The sequence below is a fragment of the Bos javanicus genome, chromosome 9 (genome assembly GCF_032452875.1).
Source record: "Bos javanicus breed banteng chromosome 9, ARS-OSU_banteng_1.0, whole genome shotgun sequence".
NCBI classification, from domain to species: Eukaryota; Metazoa; Chordata; class Mammalia; order Artiodactyla; family Bovidae; genus Bos; species Bos javanicus.
This window is the reverse complement of record NC_083876.1, coordinates 47251661-47274459: the sequence shown is the minus strand read 5'-3', so window position 1 is coordinate 47274459 and position 22799 is coordinate 47251661. Positions and strand designations below refer to the sequence as shown.

General features: G+C 38.2%; 1 pseudogene; it reads left to right on the top strand.

Moving 5' to 3' along the window:
• LOC133254342 (UDP-GalNAc:beta-1,3-N-acetylgalactosaminyltransferase 2-like) overlaps positions 1-20178 on the top strand; it is a 77092-nt pseudogene extending 56914 nt beyond the window's left edge.
• The last annotated feature ends 2621 nt before the right edge of the window (positions 20179-22799 follow it).

The following is a 22799-nucleotide window of genomic DNA, read 5'->3' as shown; positions in this document are numbered from 1 at the left end:
TGTTTGCCAGGGAGGTGAGGATTTTTATGAAATTACCTATGAAATTATAAGTGACATACAAAATGACATTCAACAGTGAGTAAAAGTTCTGATTTATTTTTGTAGGATATATCATCACATTGTATGCTTTCTACTATATCAAGGTATAAATCCTATTGTTTCATATTTTATGCACCTACTTTTCAGAATACTTATTTATAGTCATAAATTATATAGATAGTGGCTCCTAACTGGTTATATTTCAAGTCATAGTTAGTGCACTGTAAGGATTGTACACTTTCTAGCTGTGAACACTGATTTTCTCTGATCTATATCTAGAAATAGATAATGTATGTAACATCAATGAACCAAAATTATTTAATAACTGAATTTACAATCCCCAAAAGAATAATAATAAGAATAACAAGGATAAGAATATTATAGTGGTTGCTGTTGTACCTTGATGGGATTCCCCTTCAGGACATGGGCTTTTACTCCCTCAACTGACTGCTCACAAAGTGGTCCTTCCTCAGCAATTTCCAGAGAAATGACTAGTTGATTTTGAGGTAAAGAGAATAGTCCCCATTTCACATTTTAGGGCACCTCTAAATGTAACCAGTGGAATTGATTATCTGATACACACATACATATATCTAATTTCTGTACTGGTTACACACCTGACAGTATATTAATACAGTTTTTACTTTAAACAGCCATATTTGTTTTATTTTTAATTTTTAGAAATTTAATCATGTATTTACCATTTCTGCTACTGTTTGTTTCTTTTATTTTTCTTTTCAATTTTTTATTGGAGGATAATTGTTGACAATTCTCTGATGGTTTCTGTCATATATCAACATGAATCAGCTACAGGTATACATATGTCCCCTCCCTCTTGAACCTCCCTCCCATCTCCCACCCCATCTCACCCCTCTAGGTTGTCACAGAGCACTGGGTTGAGCTCCCTCTGTCTATCTGGTGTGTCCTTTTCATTTTGTGGAAGAACTTTCAATAATATTTCTTTCAACACAGACTTACTGATAGTCCATTTTTTTCAACATTTTTTGGAGAAAAATGTTTATTTTTGGCTTCATTTTATTGTAACTTTATTAAATTTAATTAACATGTAATAAACTGCACATGTTTAAGTTGTATGATTTGACCAATTTTGACATTCATATAGAGACATGAAGCCATCATCACAATCAATATAGTGAACACATGTATCACCTCGCCCAAAGTTTCCTTGTGCTTTTTTCAATTCCTGTGTGGTTTTCAAAAAATCTCGTAATTATTTATTACCACATTTTAGCTTATATTTTCTAGAATTTTACATAGATAGAACTATATACATGGGTCCTATTGTTTGCTTGGTTTATTTTACTCAGTGTGATTTTTAGATTTATTTGTACTGTTATCAGTAGCCTGTTCCTTTATATTGCTAACTAGCATTTCATTCAGAGAAGGCAATGGCACCCCACCCCAGTACTGTTGCCTGGAAAATCCCATGGATGGAGGAGCCTGGTGGGCTACAGTCCAAGGGGTCGCTAAGAGTAGGATACAACTGAGCGACTTCACTTTCACTTTTCACTTTCATGCACTGGAGAAGGAAATGGCAATCCACTCCAGTGTCCTTGCCTGGAGAATCCCGGGGACAGAGGAGCCTGGTAGGCTGCCGTCTATGGGGTTGCACAGAGTCGGACACGACTGAAGTGACTTAGCAGCAGCAGCAGCAGTATTTCATTATATAGATATTCCACAGTTTGTAACTCTTTCAGCTGTTAATGATTGAGTTGCTTCAGTTTTGAGTACACATAAAAATCTATGTTTGTGTGTGTGTGTGTGATGTGTGTGTGAGTGTGCATGTGTATATTTAGAGTTCTAAGTTGACAGGTCTCCTAGAGTACTTTTAAAAGATGACAAGCCAATTCCTCATGGCTTTTATCATGATAAGAATTCAGTCTTTCTTATTTTGTTCTCTTGAATTTAATGACGTTCAAATACCTTAGTACCTGGATATGCATCTTAGATTTGATCAGAGACTCATGAGAACTCCTGTGTAGATACCTGAAAATCTTCCTTTGGGTAACTCCCTCTTTGATTTTCTGCTGCACAAGTCTAGATATCCCAGTCTCTGTGAATTCTGGGTTGTCCTGTAAGCTCAGTAAGCCTACTGTACCTTATATGCAGCCACCTCCTGTGTTTGGGGCCTGTGGGTATAAAGCAGGAAGATCTTAGACCATCTTAAGGAAAAGCTTTAGAGATGTCTTTTGTTGCATTTCTCTTAGAGGTTACAGCCCTGACTGTCTGTTATCCAATGTCTCGAAAACATTTAATGTACATCCCTCTGATTACTAATGTGGTTGAATATACAGTTTGCACTCCAACAATGTGGGTTAGGGGTGCCATTCCCCATGAAGTCCAAAATTTGAGTATAATTTTACAGTGAATCCTCCATGTCCATAGTTCTATATCCACAGACTCAGCTGACCTCAGACCATGTAGTACTTAATTTTTGAAAAAAATATGCATATAAATTGACCCACATAGTTCAAACCCATATTGTTCAAAGGTCGATTGTATTTTTATATAAAGAATTTCACATAAATATTTGATAAGATGGGAGATACAGTGTACGGCATGGTAACATAATACTGTATCCTATTTTTGAAATTGCTAAGAGAGTAGATCTTAAACATTCTAATTAAAAAGCACTTTTTTGGTTGTTCTATTTTGTATAATATCTATTATTTATCTTTGATTGTGCTTTGTCACTAAATTTATTTAAGGCTCTTCTTAACATTTGGATAAAAACCCTTTGCTTTTTACATGTGTAACAGATACTTCTCATACTTTGAATGTCTTTATTTTTTTTTCAAAAACAAATGTTATTTTTAATTCTATTGACTGTATCTTCAAAATATATTTAGTAACTGACTACTTCTCACCAGTATCATTGCTAGGACCTGGTACAAGCCATCTGTATTATGTTGGTACTACTCTGTTTTCCTGGCTTCCACATTTAAACCTATAGAAAGCCCATCCCTTTTGATTTTCTGGGGTCTGTTTTGGTTGTTTTTTGCTAATTTTCAAGTATTTCCATTTTGCTATTATAATTTCCCCTGTTTGGATGATAATTCACAAGGTCATTCTACCAATGGTAGATTCTCTAGCGAGCAGCCAGAATCATATTCTAATCGTTCCTAATATGTAAAATTAAAACTCATTTTTAGACATTAAGCTTAGATTGTATAACTTTGCTGTACTGTGTTATTGACTTTAATCATTTGTTGATCCTTTGAGGTTTTCTACATAGGCAATCAGAACATTTGTAAACAATGAAAACTAAATACCTCTAATCTCAATCCCTACCACCTTTATCTTCTTCTTGTACCAAATAAAACCTTATTTAAGAAAATTGGTTCTGGAGTGAAACTGGATAGACTAAAACTTCAGTGAAATTAAACCATTCAATTACAGTATAAGTTCTCTTGAAGGTCTTCCTAGGTGAGTGCAGTATATGGTTGGAGGGAAGTCTTGGATAAGTGTGTGATTGTTGGTGATACAGCAAAGAGAGTGCTCCAGGAGTAGTAAATGGCTGTTACATTTGATTTTAGGATTGATGGACCTGATTCCTCAAGGATTAGGTCTGCTGAGTCAGGTTTATTAAGTGAGTGGCCAGAGCCAAATTTTTGCTGACAGCTGAGTAACTGAACTGTCACCAGGCTCCTCTTCCCTCTCTCTGTCCCCACACAGCCTACAGGCTCTTTTCCCTTATGAAGGAATATCACAGTCTGCTCTGTTGAGTTGTTACCTTGATAAGACACCACACTTTCTAGAATATACACTCCATGGAGTGTATAAAAGAATTTATAATTACCTCTGGTTCTATATCAAGTTATTATTATTTGTTTCATATTTGTGAGTGTTTCACTTGCTGAAATGTAACTCTCTGAAGGATACATATTCATGCTTATGTTTTTCCTTTACCCTAAATGCATTTCTCAACACTAAATCATTCTGTTTTGCTTAAATTAACTTTGAAACCTTCCTCAGAAGTTTTTTTCCTTTTTCTTCAGGAGGAAAATTATGCTATTTTTTGCTTAGTTTTTTTTTTTTTTTAATAATTCAGAGCTTCCCTAGAATATGTTTTAACTGCAGATTAGCCATCATGGTCAACAAAAGAGTCCAAAATGCAGTACTTGGATGAAATCTCAAAAACGACAGAATGATCTCTGTTCATTTCCAAGGCAAACCATTCAATATCACAGTAATCCAAATCTATGCCCCAACCAGTAATGCTGAAGAAGCTGAAAATGAACGGTTCTATGAAGACCTACAAGACCTTTTAGAAAAAACACCCAAAAAAAATATCCTTTTCATTATAGGGGAGTGGAATGCAAAAGTAGGAAATCAAGAAACACCTGGACTAACAGGCAAATTTGGCCTTGGAATACAGAATGAAGCAGGGCAAAGACTAATGAGTTTTGCCAAGAAAATGCACTGGTCATAACAAACACCCTCTTCCAACAACACAAGAGAAGACTCTATACATGGACATCACCAGATGGTCAGCAACAAAATCAGATTGATTATATTCTTTGAAGCCAAAAATGGAGAAGCTCTATACAGTCAGCAAAAACAAGACCAGGAGCTGACTGTGGCTCAGATCATGAAATCCTTATTGCCAAATTCAGACTGAAATTGAAGAAAGTAGGGAAAACCACTAGACCACTCAGGTATGACCTAAATCAAATCCCTTATGATTATACAGTGGAAGTGAGAAATAGATTTAAGGGCCTAGATCTGATAGATAGAGTGCCTGATGAACTACAGACTGAGGTTCGTGACATTGTACAGAAGACAGGGATCGAGACCATCCCCATGGAAAAGAAACGCAAAAAAGCAAAATGGATGTCTGGAGAGGCCTTAAAAATAGCTGTGAAAAGAAGAGAAGCAAAAAGCAAAGGAGAAAAGGAAAGATATAGGCATCTGAATGCAGAGTTCCAAAGAATAGCAAGAAGAGATAAGAAAGCCTTCCTCAGCGATCAATGCAAAGAAATAGAGGAAAACAACAGAATGGGAAAGACTAGAGATCTCGTCAAGAAAATCAGAGATACCAAAGGAACATTTCATGCAAAGATGGGTTCAATAAAAGACAGAAATGGTATGGACCTAAGAGAAGCAGAAGGTATTAAGAAGAGATGGCAAGAATACACAGAAGAACTGCACAAAAAAAGATCTTCATGACCCAGATAATCACGATGGTGTGACCACTGACCTAGAGCCAGACATTCTGGAATGTAAAGTCAAGTGGGCCTTAGAAAGCATCACTACGAACAAAGCTAGTGGAGGTGATGGAATTCCAGTTGAGCTATTTCAAGTCCTGAAAGATGATGCTGTGAAAGTGCTGCACTCAATATGCCAGCAAATTTGGAAAACTCAGCAGTGGCCACAGTACTGGAAAAAGTCAGTTTTCATTCCAATCCCAAAGAAAGGCAATGCCAAAGAATGCTCAAACTACCACACAAATGCACTCATCTCACACGCTAGTAAAGTAATGCTCAAAATTCTCCAAGCCAGGCTTCAGCAATATGTGAACCCTGAACTTCCTGATGTTCACGCTGGTTTTAGAAAAGGCAGAGGAACCAGAGATCAAATTGCCAACATCCTCTGGATCATGGAAAAAGCAAGAGAGTTCCAGAAAAACATCTATTTCTGCTTTATTGACTATGCCAAAGCCTTTGACTGTGTGGATCACAATAAACTGGGGAAAATTCTGAAAGAGATGGGTATACCAGACCACCTGATATGCCTCTTGAGAAATTTGTATACAGGTCAGGAAGCAACAGTTAGAACTGGACATGGAACAAGAGACTGGTTCCAAATAGGAAAAGGAGTACGTCAAGACTGTATCTTGTCACCTTGCTTATTTAACTTATATGCAAAGTACATCATGAGAAACACTGGGCTGGAAGAAACACAAGCTGGAATCAAGATTGCTGGGAGAAATATCAATAACCTCAGATATGCAGATGACACCACCCTTATGGCAGAAAGTGAAGAGGAACTAAAAAGCCTCTTGATGAAAGTGAAAGAGGAGAGTGAAAAATTTGGCTTAAAGCTCAACATTCAGAAAACGAAGATCATTGTATCCAGTCCCATCACTTCATGGGAAATAGATGGGGAAACAGTGGAAAGAGTGTCATACTATATTTTTGGGCTCCAAAATCACTGTAGATAGTGACTGCAGCCATGAAATTAAAAGATGCTTACTCCTTGGAAGGAAAGTTATGACCAACCTAGATAGCATATTCAAAAGCAGAGACATTACTTTGCCAACAAAGGTCCATTTAGTCAAGGCTATGGTTTTTCCTGTGGTCATGTATGGATGTGAGAGTTGGACTGTGATGAAGGCTGAGTGCCGAAGAATTGATGCTTTTGAACTGTGGTGTTGGAGAAGACTCTTGAGAGTCCCTTGGACTGCAAGGAGATCCACCCAGTCCATTCTGAAGGAGATCAGCCCTGGGATTTCTTTGGAAGGAATGATGCTAAAGCTGAAACTCCAGGACTTTGGCCACCTCATGCAAAGAGTTGACTCATTGGAAAAGTCTCTGATGCTGGGAGGGATTCGGGGCAGGAGGAGAAGGGGATGACAGAGGATGAGATGGCTGGATGGCATCACTGAGTCGATGGACGTGAGTCTGGGTGAACTCCGGAAGTTGGTGATGGACAGGGAGGCCTGGCGTGCTGCAATTCATGGGGTCGCAAAGAGTGGGACACGACTGAGCGACTGAACTGAACTGAACTAATCACATGCAAGGATAATGTTAAATGAACAGATGATTGATGTAGTTTGTGTATATTGAGTCTGAATTATGTGAACTTTGAAAATCCACTTTCTAATTCATTATTAGAATATGTTGATTAAAATTAATGCATTTCTTAGTTGATCACAAAAATGTAACTTTCCATTATATACAAAGTTCTAAACGTTGGACAGTGATCTTAGCCTCACACTCTACTTCCATTTATTCTATTTTTCTAGGTACCTTTTTATCTATCTACCTTTTGTGTGTGTGTGTGACACAGAGGACAGAAACCCACTGAAATGATACTAAGCAAATAGAGCAACCCTTGCTTCATTCTTTGGTTTAGCTGTTAACACTGAAGGAGAGAAAGAGACAAACAGGCAATTCTGGGGTGTCTTGGGCAGTAATGTTCAACAGCACTAAGCCCCTTTCTCAGTCTCTCTATGTGTCTCTGTCTCCCCCTCTCCTCTGTCTCCTGTTAATCCTTTTCTCTGCTTAGCTTTTTCTCATCTACTAAATATGTGTTTTTGTCACATGGCTGTTAACATTGTTAAATTAAGGTTCTCTTAAATTTGACGTCCAAAATAGAAAGCCAAGAAAAGGGACACAAATGACATACCTTGGATTAAACTTTTGAACTCTTTAGCTAAGTGGCTAACATTTTGTTACATTCTTATCAGACTCACGTAATTGGAATAGAAAATAAATATACCCCCAAGCTAGTTCAAGTGCTTTTCAGACCTAGAGAACATGTACTTACTACCTATAAATTTCCCTGTTTTCATCACATGTATATGTGGATTTTTGCATATTAACATATCATGAAAATTTGGGGTTTGGATATTCAAAACATATATGTATAATATATGTATAGTATATACACACATATATACTATATACACACATATACACATATGTGTATATATGTATACTATACTTTTAGTGTATATAGATCCACCAAAGTGGATATAGTGCACAGTTGTTGATACGCCTGGTGATGAAAGTAAAACCCAAAATACTGCAAATAACAGTCCTGGAATGTTAGGTTCATGAATCAAGGAAAACTGGACAAGATCAACATGAGATGGTAAAAATAAACGTCAACATCCTTGGAATCAGCAAACTAAAATGGATGGGAATGGGAAAATTTAATTTAGATGACTGTTATAATCTACTACTTGGGGCAAGAATCCCATAGAAGAAATGGAGTAGCCCTCATAATCAACAAGAGTCCAAAATACAGTACTTGGGTGCAGCCTCAAAAATGACAGCCCGATTTTGGTTCATTTCCGAGGAAAGCCATTCAACATCAGAGTAATCCTAGTCTATGCCCCTACCACTGATGCCGCAGAAGCTAAAGTCGATCAGTTCTGTGAAGATCTAGAAGACCTCCTAGAACTAACACCTAAAAAAGATGTTTTATTCATCATCAGGAATTGGAATGCAAAAGTAGAAAGTCAAAATATACCTGGAGTAACAGGCAAGTTTGGCCTTGGAGAACAAAATGAAGCAGGGCAAAGGCTGATTGAATTCTGCCGAGAGTGTGTATCAGTCATAGGAAATACTCTTTTTCAACAACACAAGAGACAGCTTTACTCATAGACATCACCAAATGGTAAATACCAAAATTAAATTGATTACATTCTTTGCAGCCGAAGATGGAGAATCTGTATACAGTCAGCAAAAACAAGACCTGGGGCTGACTGTGGCTCAGATCATCAGCTTCTTATTAGCACAATTCAGGCTTAAAGTTAAGAAAACCAGGAAAACCATTAGGCCAGCCAGCTATGACTTAAATCAAATCCCATATGAATTTGCAGTAGAAATAAAAAATAGATTCAAGGGACTAGATCTAGATAACAGTGTGCCTGAAGAACTATGGACAGAGGTCCATAATCTTGTACAGAAGGCAGGGAACAAAAACATCCCAAAGAAAAAAGAGAGAAGAGAGTAGAAAGGGAGAGAGGGAAAGGCATATCCAATTATATGCAGAGTTTCAAAGAATAGCTAGAAGGGACAAGAAGGCCTTCTTCAATGAATAGTGTTTAATAATAGAAGAAAACAACAAAGACTAGAGATCTCTTCAAGAAAACTGGAAACATCAAGAGAGTATTCTGCTGTAAGACGGGCACAATAAAGGATAAAAATGATAGAGACCTAGTAGATGCTGAAGAGATCAAAAAGAGACGGAAAGAATACATGGAAGTACTGTATTAAAAAGATCTTAATGAACCGGATTACTATGATACTGTGGTTAGTCACCCAGAGCCAGACATTCTGGAGTGCAAAGTCAAGTGGGCCTTGAGACACGCTGCTGTTAATAAAGCTAGTGGATGCAATGAAATTCCAACAGAACTATTAAAATCCCTGAAGGAGGATGCCATCAAGGTTTTGCATTCATTATGTCAGCTAATCTAGAAGACCCAGCAGTGGCCACAGGACTGAAAAAGTTCAATCCTAATCCCAATAACCAAGAAGGGTAGTACCAAAGAATGTGTTAACCATTGGATAGTTGCACTCATCTCCCATGCTAATAAGGTCATATTTAAAATCTTGGATGGTAGGCTTCAGTATTATGAGAACCAAGGACTTCCAGATACCCAAGCTGGATTTAGAAAAAGAAGAGGAACTAGAGATCAAATTACCAACATTACCTGGATTGTAGAGAACAAGGAAATTTCAGAAAAAAACATCTATCCCTGTTCCATTGACACACTAAAGTCTTTGACTCTGTACATCATGACAAACTTTAGAAAGCTCTTAGAGAGATGCAAATACCAGACCATTGTACCTGTCTCCTGAGAATCCTGTGCAGGTCAGGAAGCAACAGCTAGAACCCTGTACAGAACAACTGATTGGTTCAAGATCAAGAAAGGAGTATGACAGTGCTGTCTGTTATCATTGTGTAACCTTTAGGCTGAGCATATCAATGCCAGGCTGGATGAGTTACAAGCCAGAATCAAGATAGCCAAGAGAAATATCAACAGCCTCAGATATGCAAATCATACCACCCTAATGACAGAAAGTGAAGAGGAACTAAAGAGACTATTGATGAGGGTGAAGGAGAAGAGTAAAAGAGCTGGCTTCAGATAAAATATTAGAAAAACTAAGATCATGGCATCCAGCCCCATTCAGGTCAGTTCAGTTCAGTTGCTCAGTCATGTCCGACTCTTTGCGACCCCAAGAATCGCAGCATGCCAGGCCTCTCTGTCCATCACCAACTCCCGGAATTGACCCAGACTCACATCCATAGAGCCAGTGATGCCCTCCAGCCATCTCATCCTCTGTTCTCCCCTTCTCCTCCTGACCCCAATCCCTCCCAGCATCAGAGTTTTTTCCAGTGAGTCAACTCTTCGCATGAGGTGGCCAAAGTACTGGAGTTTCAGCTTTAGCATCATTCTTCCAAAGAAATCCCAGGACTGATCTCATTCAGAATGGACTTGTTGGATCTCCTTGCAGCCCAAGGGACTATCAAGAGTCTTCTCTAACACCACAATTCAAAAGCATCAATTCTTCGGCGCTCAGCCTTCTTCACAGTCCAACTCTCACATCCATACATGACCACTGGAAAAACCATAGCCTTGACTAGACACACCTTTAATTGGCAAAGTAACATCTCTGCTTTTGAATATGCTATCTAGGTTGGTCATAACTTTCCTTCCAAGGAGTAAGCGTCTTTTAATTTCACGGCAGCAGTCACCATCTACAGTGATTTTGCAGCCCCCCAAAATAAAGTCTGACACTGTTTCCACTGTTTCCCCATCTATTTGCCATGAAGTGATCGGACCAGATGCCATGATCTTAGTTTTCTGAATGTTGAGCTTTAAGCCAACTTTTTCACTCTCCACTTTCACTTTCATCAAGAGGCTTTTTAGTTCCTCTACACTTTTTGCCATAAGAGTGGAGTCATCTATATATCTGAGTTATTGATATTTCTCCTGGCAATCTTGATTTCAGCTTGTGTTTCTTCCAGTTCAGCGTTTCTCATGATGTACTCTGCATATAAGTTAAATAAGCAGGGTGACAAGATACAGACTTGACGTACTCCTTCTCCTATTTGGAACCAGTCTCTTGTTCCATGTCCAGTTCTAACTGTTGCTTCCTGACCTGCATGCAAGTTTCTCAAGAGGCAGGTCAGGTGGTCTGGTATTCCCATCTCTTTCAGAATTTTCCACAGTTTATTGTGATCCACACAGTCAAAGGCTTTGGCATAGTCAATACATGTATACCTGTGATGGATTCATTTTGATATTTGGCAAAACTAATACAATTATGTAAAGTTTAAAAATAAAATAAAATTAAAAAAAAAAAAATAAATTTTAAAAAAATAGCAGAAATAGATGTTTTTCTGGAACTCTCTTGCTTTTTCCATGATCCAGAGGATGTTGGCAATTTGATCTCTGGTTCCTCTGCCTTTTCTAAAACCAGCGTGAACATCAGGAAGTTCAGGGTTCACATATTGCTGAAGCCTGGCTTGGAGAATTTTGAGCATTACTTTGCTAGCGTGTGAGATGAGTGCAATTGTGCAGTAGTTTGAGCATTCTTTGGCATTGCCTTTCTTTGGGATTGGAATGAAAACTGACCTCTTCCAGTACTGTGGCCACTGCTGAGTTTTCCAAATTTGCTGGCATATTGAGTGCAGCACTTTCACAGCATCATCTTTCAGGACTTGAAATAGCTCCACTGGAATTCCATCACCTCCACTAGCTTTGTTCGTAGTGATGCTTTCTAAGGCCCACTTGACTTCACATTCCAGGATGTCAGGCTCCAGGTGAGTGATCACACCATCGTGATTATCTGGGTCGTGAAGATCTTTTGTGTACAGTTCTTCTGTGTATTCTTGCCACCTCATCTTAATATCATCTGCTTCTGTTAGGTCCATACCATTTCTATCCTTTCTCAAGCCCATCTCTGCATGAACTGTTCCCTTGGTTTCTCTAATTTTCTTGAAGAGATCTCTAGTCTTTCCCATTCTGTTGTTTTCCTCTATTTCTTTGCATTGATTGCTGAGGAAGGCTTTCTTATCTCTTCTTGCTATTCTTTGGAACTCTGCATTCCGATGCTTATATCTTTCCTTTTCTTCTTTGCTTTTTGCTTCTCTTCTTTTCACAGCTATTTGTAGCCATTTTTCTTTTTTGCATTTCTTTTCCATGGGGATGGTCTCGATCCCTGTCCTCTGTACAATGTCACGAACCTCAGTCCATAGTTCATCAGGCACTCTATCTATCAGATCTAGGCCCTTAAATCTATTTCTCACTTCCACTGTATAATCATAAGGGATTTGATTTAGGTCACACCTGAATGGTCTAGTGGTTTTCCCTACTTTCTTCAATTTCAGTCTGAATTTGATAATAAGGAGTTCATGATCTGAGCCACAGTCAGCTCCTCGTCTTTTTGTTGTTGTTGTTGTTGACTTTATAGAGCTTCTCCATCTTTGACTGCAAAGAACATAATCAATCTGATTTTGGTGTTGACCATCTGGTGATGTCCATGTGTAGAGTCTTCTCTTGTGTTGTTGGAAGAGGGTGTTTGCTATGACCAGTGCGTTCTCTTGACAAAACTCTATTAGTCTTTGCCTTGCTTCATTCCATATTCCAAGGCCAAATTTGCCTGTTACTCCAGGTGTTTCTTAACTTCCTACTTTTGCATTCCAGTCCCCTATAATGAAAAGGACATCTTTTTTGGGTGTTAGTTCTAAAAGGTCTTGTAGGTCTTCATAGAATTGTTCAACTTCAGCTTTTTCAGCATTACTGATTGGAGCATAGACTTGGATTACTGTGATATTGAATGATTTGCCTTGGAAACGAACAGAAATCATTCTGTCGTTTTTGAGATTTCATCCAAGTACTACATTTTGGACTCTTTTGTTGACCATTATGGCTACTCCATTTCTTCTGAGGGATTCCTGCCTGCAGTAGTAGATATATTGGTCATCTGAGTTAAATTCACCCATTCCAGTCCATTTTAGTTTGCTGATTCCTAGAATGTCAACATTAACTCTTCCCATCTCTTGTTTGACCACTTTCAATTTGCCTTGATTCATGGACCTGACATTCCAGGTTCCTATGCAATATTGCTCTTTACAGCATCGGACCTTGCTTCTATCACCAGTCACATCCACAGCTGGGTATTCTTTTTGCTTTGGCTCCATCCCTTCATTCTTTCTGGAGTTATTTCTCCACTAATCTCCAGTAGCATATTGGACACCTACTGACCTGGGGAGTTCCTCTTTCAGTATCCTATCATTTTGCCTTTTCATACTGTTCATGGGGTTCTCAAGGCAAGAATACTGAAGTGGTTTGCCATTCCCTTCTCCAGTGGACCACATCCTGTCAGATCTCTCCACCATGACCCACCCGTCTTGGGTGGCCCCACGGGCATGGCTTTGTTTCATTGAGTTAGACAAGGCTGTGGTCCTAGTGTGATTAGATTGACTAGTTTTCTGTGAGTATGGTTTCAGTGTATCTGCCTTCTGATGCCCTCTTGCAACACCTACCATCTTACTTGGGTTTCTTTTACCTTGGGCGTGGGTTATCTCTTCACGGCTGCTCCAACAAAGCACAGCTGCTGTTCCTTACCTTGGATGAGGGGTATCTCCTCACCACCGCCCTTCCTGACCTTCAAGGTGGGAAATTGCAGCCCCATTACTGCATGGCAAATAGAAGGGGAAAATGTGGAAATAGTGACAGATTTCCTTTCTTGAGCCCCAAAATAACTGTGGATGGTGACTGCAAACATGAAATCAGGAGACAGTTGCTTCTTGCCAGGAAAGTGATGACAAACCTAGACAGTATGTTGAAAAGCAGAGACATTACTCTGATGGCAAAGGTTCGTATAGTCAAGGCTATGGTCTTTCTAGTGGTCACGTTTGGTTGTGAGAGGTGGACCATACAGAAGGCAGAATGCCAAAGAATTGCTATCTTCAAGGTGTGGCGCTGGAGAAGACTCCTGAAACTCCCCTGGACAGCAAGATCAAACCAGTCAATCTTAAGGGAGATCAACCCTGAACGTTCACTGGAAGGACTGGTGCTGAAGCTGAAGTTCCAATATTTTGGTCATCTGATGCAAACAGACAACTCATAGGAAAAGTCCCTGATGCTGGGAAAGATTGAGAGCAGAAGGAGAAGAGGGCCTCAGAAGATGAGATGGCTGGATGGCATCACTGATGCAATGAACATGAACTTGGGCAAACTCCTGGAGATAGTGAAGGACAGGGAGGCCTGGGGCGCTGCAATCCATGGGGTTGCAAAGAGTCAGACACAATTGGGAGACTGAGCAACAACAACAATATCTATCTATCTATCTATCTATCTATCTAGTTGATTTTCCACCCCTCACCACATACTCCAGCCTTGTGTTGAAACTGAGCTATAAACCTCCCTGATATTTATTGCCAGCATTTTGTTCTTGAAAGAGAAAAATATATAGCTTTTTGTTGAGAAATCTTACCATATTTGAGGAGAAATTAAGTAAGAACATTTATTTTTAGGTCTAGAATAAATCACAAACTCTGAATCCTGTTTATAATATAAGTTGGTTTGAAACATTTAACTTTTCTCATATAAGTGAAATGTTTCTTTGGGTAACCCAAAGCAAAATCTAATTTTATGGTCCAATTCACTTAATTCAAAACAGCAAATATTTTTAACTACCTACTTGTTGAACATATAGTATAGATTGTATAAAGATGTGTAAAAGAGTTCATTGTTTCTAATTTTCCAAATGAATGAAATTGCCTTTAAAAGAAATGCTACAATATTCACTACAGTTTACCACAAAACAAGTTTGGTGTGAAAAGCAAGTTTGTATCATGCCTGGCTTACTTTGTCCTGTAGACACATCTTTAGCTTCCTTCTTCAAAATAAACACTAAAGAGCCATAAATAATGACTGGAAGTTAACCCATGAGGTCAAAATTTTCTTGATATTCTTAGTAAATAGTATTTCTTCTTACTTATAATCCATGGCCATAGTTTTTTAAATTTTGTGTAGTATTTAGCCTAAATGATATTAACATCATCACCATTGTGTATAGAATAAACATGCACAGCTTTTTTTTTTTTTTTATGTTTACTACCTATTTAGATTTTAATACCCGTGTGATCAACATTAAGAACTTGAGAAAGAGATTATGGAGGGAGTAAATATAATTACATTAATAAAACTCTTGAGAAAAGAAAAGCACTGGATAATGAACAAGTTGAGACAAGGGCTAAAAATAAATAACCATTATCTGACAAAATGGACAACTCAGTCATCAGGAAGGAACTATTACTGATGGAATACTTACAGGAACATCTAATCTTTTTCTCACCACAATTCTATGTAATTAAAATCATATCACTGAATAAAAACTGGTGAGTCAAATGGTTGAGTTATTTTCCATACTTAACACAGATAACAAATTATTAAAGAAAGGAAAACAAACAAACAACTAACTTGGCTTTAAAGTCTATATTTTCTCCTCTCAATCATGCCACATTCTTCAAATATGAAAGTTAAGGTAACCACAAATATAAGAACGTTGTCACAAACTCACTCTGGTTAGAGTTTGTATGATTTGAGAGAGGCAAACAGTGTATGTGGGTCATGTCCTGTGATGCTCTAGTCATTGTAAGAGATGAATAATTACAACAATATGTTAAAATAAATTATGTTTAATTTCTTTTAAAACAATATGCTTAATTGAAATAATGTTCTTTTAAAAGAGACAGAATTCAACTGATGAAATTAATGAATGAAATAAAAGATGCCTTGATATTTCAAGTTTCAGTTTTAGAACAAAGCTCATATTATTATAAGAAAGAACTTTCAGTTAATTTATTGTTATTTACACTTGGTTTCTTCAGTATTCTCTTCTAGGTACAGATGAAGGAAAATGACAAAAGTGGGAAGAAAAGGATTGTTTAGGGAACTATTGGGAGTAAATATGTTTGTTCCTCATTTTCCTTGGTATCCTTCAAGAGTATGGCATATGCCAATTGACAGTGACTTCAGTATTAAAATGTTTATTTCTTCACCATTAAGTAGAATACTTAAGTAGAATACAATAAAAAGAGATAATCATCCTGATTCATGCAACAGCATCAATGCATCTCAAAAATGTTGTGCTAAACAAAAGAAATCAGAGGTAGTCAGGAGGCTATTTTTTGTCCTTATATAAACCAAAGACATTTGCTTCAAAGTTCATTTGTTAATTAAAAACTTTCATAGATATAATTTATTTTTGAGACTTAGATCATATGCAGTTTTATATAAATATTTATTGAGGTGCTGTGCTTTGTGTTGGGAACCAGTTTGAATAATGGAAAGTTCCTTGATATCAAGGAGCTCATAGTTTATTTATAGAGATAGGTAAAGCTAGAAATTTCAATGGAATAAAAAAAGAAGACAGTTTAAGACCTTAATAAATGTTGTTATTTTTAAAGTTAAACATACAATACAGTCTACCTCCATATCCACACATTCTGCATCTGTGGATGTGGATTTAACCAATCATGGACTAAAAATATTTGGGGAAAAACAGCATTCCAGAAAGTTCTAAAGAGATAATCTTGAATTTGCCTTGTACTGGCAATTATTTACATTTGTATTCTATTTACAGCTGTTTATATAGTGTTTCCATTGTGTTATATGTTATAGTTATCTGTAATAACTAATCAAGAGTTGGAGAAACTCTACGCAGTCAGCAAAAAAAAGACCGGGAGCTAACTGTGGCTCAGATCATGAACTCCTTATTGCCAAATTCAGACTTAAATTTAAAAAAGTAGGGAAAACCACTAGACCATTCAGGTATGACCTAAATCAAATCCCTTACGATTATACAGTGGGAGTGAGAAATAGATTCAAGGGACTAGATCTGATAGAGTGCCTGAAGAACTATGGACGGAGGTTCATGATATTGCACAGGAGGCAGGGATCAAGACCATCCCCAAGAAAAAGAAATGTGAAAAGTCCAAATGGCCGTCTGAGACCTTACAAATAGTTGTGAAAAGAAGAGAAAGGAAAAGCAAAGGAGAAAAGGAAAGATATATCCATTTGAATGCAGAGTTCCAAAGAATAGCAAGGAGACTTAAGAAAGTTTTCTTCAGTGATCAGTGCAAAGAAATAGAGGAAAACAATAGGATGGGAAAGACTAGGGATCTCTTCAAGAAAATTAGAGATACCAAGGGAACATTTCATGTAAAGATGGGCACTATAAAGGACAGAAATGGTGTGGATCTAACAGAAACAGAAGATTTTAAGAAGGGTGGCAAGAATACATAGAAGAACTATACAACAAAGATCTTCATGACCCAGATAATCACAATGGTGTGAAAACTCACCTAGAGCCAGACATCCTGGAATGCTAAGTCAAGTGGGCCTTTGGAAACATTACTGTGAATAAAGCTAGTGGAGGTGATGAAACTCCAGTTGAGCTATTTCAAATCTTAAAAGATGATGCTGTGAAAGTGCTGCACTCAATATACCAGCAAATGTGGAAAACTCAGCAGTGTCCACAGGACTGGAAAAAGTCAGTTTTCATTCTAATCCCAAAGAAAGACAGTGTCAAAGAATGCTCAAACTACTGCACAATTGTACTCATCTCACCTGCTAGTAAAGTGATGCTCAAAGTGATGCTCTCCAAGTCAAGCTTCAACAGTACGTGAACTGTGAAATTCCAGATGTTCAAGCTGAATTTAGAAAAGTCAGAGGAATCAGAGATCAAATTGCCAACATCTGTTGGATCATCAAAAAGCAAGATTGTTCCAGAAAAAAAAAAAATCTATTTCTGCTTTATTGACTATGCCAAAGCCTTTGACTGTGTGGATCACAATAAACTGTGGAAAATTCTGAAAGAGATGGGTATACCAGACCACCTGACTTGCCTCCTGAGAAATCTGTATGCAGGTCAGGAAGTAACAGTTAGAACTGGACATGGAACAATAGACTGGTTCCAAATCTGGAAAGGAGTACGTCAAGACTGTATATTGTCACCCTACTTATTTAACTTATATGCAGAGTACATCATGATAAATGCCAGGCTGGATGAAGCACAAGCTGGAATCAAGATTGCCAGAAGAAATATCTATAACCTCAGATATGCAGATAACACCACCCTTATTGCAGAAAGTGTGGAAGAACTAAAAAGCCTCTTGATGAAAGTGAAAGAGGAGAGTGAAAAAGTTAGCTTAAGACTCAACATTCAGAAAACTGTGATCGTGGCATCTGGTCCCATTACTTCATGGAAAATAGATGGGGAAACAGTGGAAACAGTGTCAGACTTTATTTTTGGGGCTCCAAAATCACTGCAGATGCTGACTGTAGCCATGAAATTAAAAGACGCTTACTCCTTTGAAGAAAAGTCATGATTAAACTAAACAGCATATTAAAAATCAAAGAGTTTATTTTGCCAACAAAAGTCCATCTAGTGAAAGCTATGGATTTTCCAGTAGTCATGTGTAGACGTGAGAGTTGTACTATAAAGAAAGCTGAGTGAGCAAAAGAATTGATGCTTTTGAACTGTGGTCTTGGAAAATTCTTGAGAGTCCCTTGGACTGCAAGGAGTTCCAACCAGTCCATCCTAAAGGAAATCAGTCCTGAATATTCATTGGAAAGACTGATGCCAAAGCTGAAACTTCAATACGTTGGCCACCTGATGTGAAGAGCTGACTCATTTGAAAAGATCCTGATGCTGGGAAAGGTTGAAGGCGGGAGGAGAAGGGGACTCAGAGGATGAGATGGTAGGATGGCTACACCAACTCAGTCGACATGAGTTTGAGTCAACTCCAGGAGCTGGTGATGGAAAGCGAGGTCTGGCATGCTGCAGTCCATGAGGTCTCAAAGAGTCAGACATGACTGAGTGACTGAACTGAACTCTAGTAATCTAGAGATAGTTTCAAGTATGTTCATGGGTTTTATGTAAATACCACACCATGTTTTATAAGGGACTTGAGTACCTATAGATTTTGGTATTTACAGGGGTCCTAGAACCTATCCCCTCTGGATATAAAGAGACTTACTGTGTTTCACTGAAGAAGAATATCTAATATAGACATAAGTGAAGGATTTTAAGTGCTTCTGAGTACAAATGAGAAAGCTAAACATCATGATTTTGAAGGTTGTTTATCAAAATAACTGGTGGTGCATATAAAAATGTTGAATGAACTTAATTTCCAATAATAAACTATACAGAAGAAAAGTATTATCATCTTAACAATTTTAGACAAAAATAACTTTTTTTTACAATCTGTTCACTAGTAAATGATGAGATCAGTTTTCAGAATTCACGTAGAAAACGTAATACTGCTACAGGAGATACTCTGCTTTTGAATCACTTCTTAGAGTAGTTTATGTAATGATATAATTGTGTCACCACTGTGTGCATTTACATTTGACCCTGCTTATGCCAACTATCTCAGGGACTGCTTTCCATTTTGTACAACCACTATGAACAGCAGAAAATGTCAGAGTGAATCAGTGGGTACCCTTTTTTTTTTTTTTTTATAAGAAAACAATTAAGTAACTGATGTGGAAGACCCATCAAATTTACTATAGTTCCATACTTGGCCTGTTCCACACTGTAAGTCTTCTTTGGCATTTAGACACTTTTTTTTTTTTTTTACATTTGATTCTTACTAAGCAAGTATTGTTACTTGCTACTCAACATCATGAATCCAGTTCTGAATCAGGAGATTAAAGCATTCAGTCTTTTGGAAGACACTTCATCAGGGCTCTCTGAGGACCGAGTTGTCAGCGTGAGCTTCCGGGTTCTCTATCCAATCATTATTATGAGTCTTGGGGTGTTTTATGATGCCGGTGATGTGGGTTTCCAGAGGAACATCACTGTCAAGCTTTATCACGCAGAACAGGAGGAGGCCCTCTTCAATGCTCGCTTCAGTCCTCTGAGCTGTGGTGTGCAGGTGAACAAGCTGTGGTACAAGCCTGTGGAGCAATTCATCTTACTTGAGAGCTTTGAAGGTACAATCCTGTGGGAGAGCCAAGACCTCCAAGGCCTGGTGTCAAGGAATCTCCACAAAGTGACAGTTAATGATGGAGGAGGAGTTCTCAGAGTCGTTACAACTGGGGAGGGTGCCTTGCCTCATGAATTCATGGAAGGTGTGGAGGGAGTTGCAGGTGGTTTTATTTATACTATTCAGGAAGGTGATGCTCTTTTAAAAACCCTTAATTCTCGCCCTCAAAGACTTCTCAATCATATACATAATCTCCAAGAGGAGGATGACTTACTAAAGGAAGAAAGCAGCCTCTATGATGACATTGTGTTTGTGGATGTTGTTGACACTTATTGAAATGTTCCTGTAAAATTATTGAACTTCTATAGATGGGGCTCCATCAGTGACCTCAGTGTCCTTTATCAAGGAAGTTTATGCAGTCCATGGGGTTACTAAGAGTTGGGCACGACTGAGCGACTTCACTTTCACTTTTCACTTTCATGCATTGAAAAAAGAAATGGCAACCCACTCCAGTATTCTTTCCTGGAGAATCCCAGGGATGGAGGAGCCTAGGGGACTGCCATCTATGGGGTCGCACAGAGTTGGACACGATTGAAGCGACTTAGCAGCAGCAAGCAAGTATTGTAAAATCCGAACTGTAAACATACATTATGTGTGTTGTGTGCTAAGTCACTTCAGTCATGTCCTACTCTTTGTGACCCCATGGACTGTAGCCTTCCCAGCTCCTCTCCTTGGGATTCTCCAGGAAAGAATACTGGAGTGGGTTACCATGCCCTCCTCCAAGATACCTTCCTGACTTAGGAATCAAACCCATGTCTCTTTTGTCTCCTGGATTGACAGGAGTGTTCTGTACCACTAGTGCCACTTGGGGAAGTCCTGACATACATTATAGGCACACCAAAATAAGATGAAATATTCCTTTCCTTTATTTCAGATACTACTAAGAAAGGATGATCTTAATAATTTTTAACTGTATTTTCCCAAACCTATCTGTCCCCAAACCTATCTAATCCCATGTTCTAAATGTCAGCAAATCCTGTTGGCTTCATCCTCAAAATCTATTACAAATATGACTGCAGCTCACCATCTACACCTCTGCTATGCTTATTCAAGCCCTCATTACCTCTCATCTAGACTGTTGTAATGAGGCTTTTACTGAGTTTCTCATTTTCTGTCTTTCCCTCCTACAGTCTGTTCTCCACAGAGTAGACACTGTGGTTCTTTCAAATTGTAAATCAAAGACTTATTCCTCTGCTTGAAATTATCTAATAGCTTTTCATCTCTTCCAGAAAATAATTCAGAGGTCCTAAGTGACCTCTGACCTCTGCTACCTCACTGGTTATTCGTAACCACTGTCCCATTTAGTTCCTTCTGACAGCTCTGTGGCACTCTGACCTTTTGCTCCATGACCTTGCCAAGATAATGCTATCCAGGCCCTTCCTGTGCCTGCTATGTCTCTTCATGGGAAGCTTTCCAACTGGTATCCAGACAGTGCACTACCTACCCATACTCAAATCTTTGCTCTAATTTCATTTTCCAGATTATTTCTCTACTATATTTTATTTGATCACTACTATTACAGCCTAAAATGCCGTATATTTATTTTTTTTCTTTTTCCATCCTCTTTCTTTAACTGTAAGAAAAAAAAAAAAAAAACACCTCTGTGACAATTAAGACTTTTTAATTTTTGTCTATAGTTGCTTCTCCAACACCAAGAAGAAAGCCTAGCATATACTAGGCATTCAGTAATCACTTCATGAATGATTGAATGGATTATATAGTTAGTGTACGGCTGTATTTGTTCAGAACGAAGAACTATTTATTAGTATATATTAACTATCCATTCAGTTCAGTTTAGTCGCTATATCTTGTCCAACTCTTTGCGACCCCATGAATCACAGCACGCCAGGCCTCCCTGTCCATCACCAACTCCCAGAGTTCACTCAAACTCATGTCCATCGAGTCGGTGATGACATCCAGCCATCTCATCCTCTGTCGTCCCCTTCTCCTCCTGCCCCTAATCCCTCCCAGCAACAGAGTCCTTTCCAATGAGTTAATTCTTCACATGAGGTGGCCAAAGTATTGGAGTTTCCGCTTTAGCATCAATCCTTCCAAAGAACACCCAGGACTGATCTCCTTTAGGATGAACTGGTTGGATCTCCTTGCAGTCCAAGGGACTCTCAAGAGTCTTCTCCAACACCACAGTTCAAAAGCATCAATTCTTTGGCACTCAGCCCTCTTCACAGTTCAACTCTTACAAACATACATGACCACTGGAAAAGCCATAGCCTTGAAGATGGACCTTTGTTGGCAAAGTAACATCTCTGCTTTTGAATATGCTATCTAGGTTGGTCATAACTTTCCTTCCAAGGAGTAAGGTCTTTTAATTTCATGGCTGCAGTCACCACCTGCAGTGATTTTGGAGCCCCCCAAACTAAAGTCTGCCACTGTTTCCACTGTTTCCCCATCTATTTCCCATGAAGTGATGGGACCAGATGCCATGATCTTAGTTTTCTGAATGTTGAGCTTTAAGCCAACTTTTTCACTCTCCTCTTTCACATTCATCAACAGCTTTTTAGTTCCTCTTCACTTTCTGCCATAAGGGTGGTGTCATCTGCATATCTGAGGTTATTGATATTTCTCCCGGCAATCCTGATTCCAGCTTGTGCTTCTTCCAACTATCCATTAACATGTATTTAATGTATGCAGTACATGCTTATAGTTTTTGCAAGCTGATCAGTAAGTGACAAAAGTTTATCTGTTAGTAGGAAAGGGCCCACATTGTGAAAGAATTAACAGCCAGAGAAGAAAGAATCATATTACCCCTAGGTTGCATGTTTTTGAGACGGTTCCATAAACCAAGCCTAAGTAGGATAATTATATCTATTACTAAGGAAAAGTTAAAATAAAGCTTGAAAATTTAAGTTAAATAGAAATATCTTTTGATATTAATCAGTCATCTGTAGAAAATAGCTAAATATTTTGTAGGACATTTGTTAGTTAAAAATAATATAGACAATAAAAAGGTATGCATGAGTATTCTGAGAAAATAATAA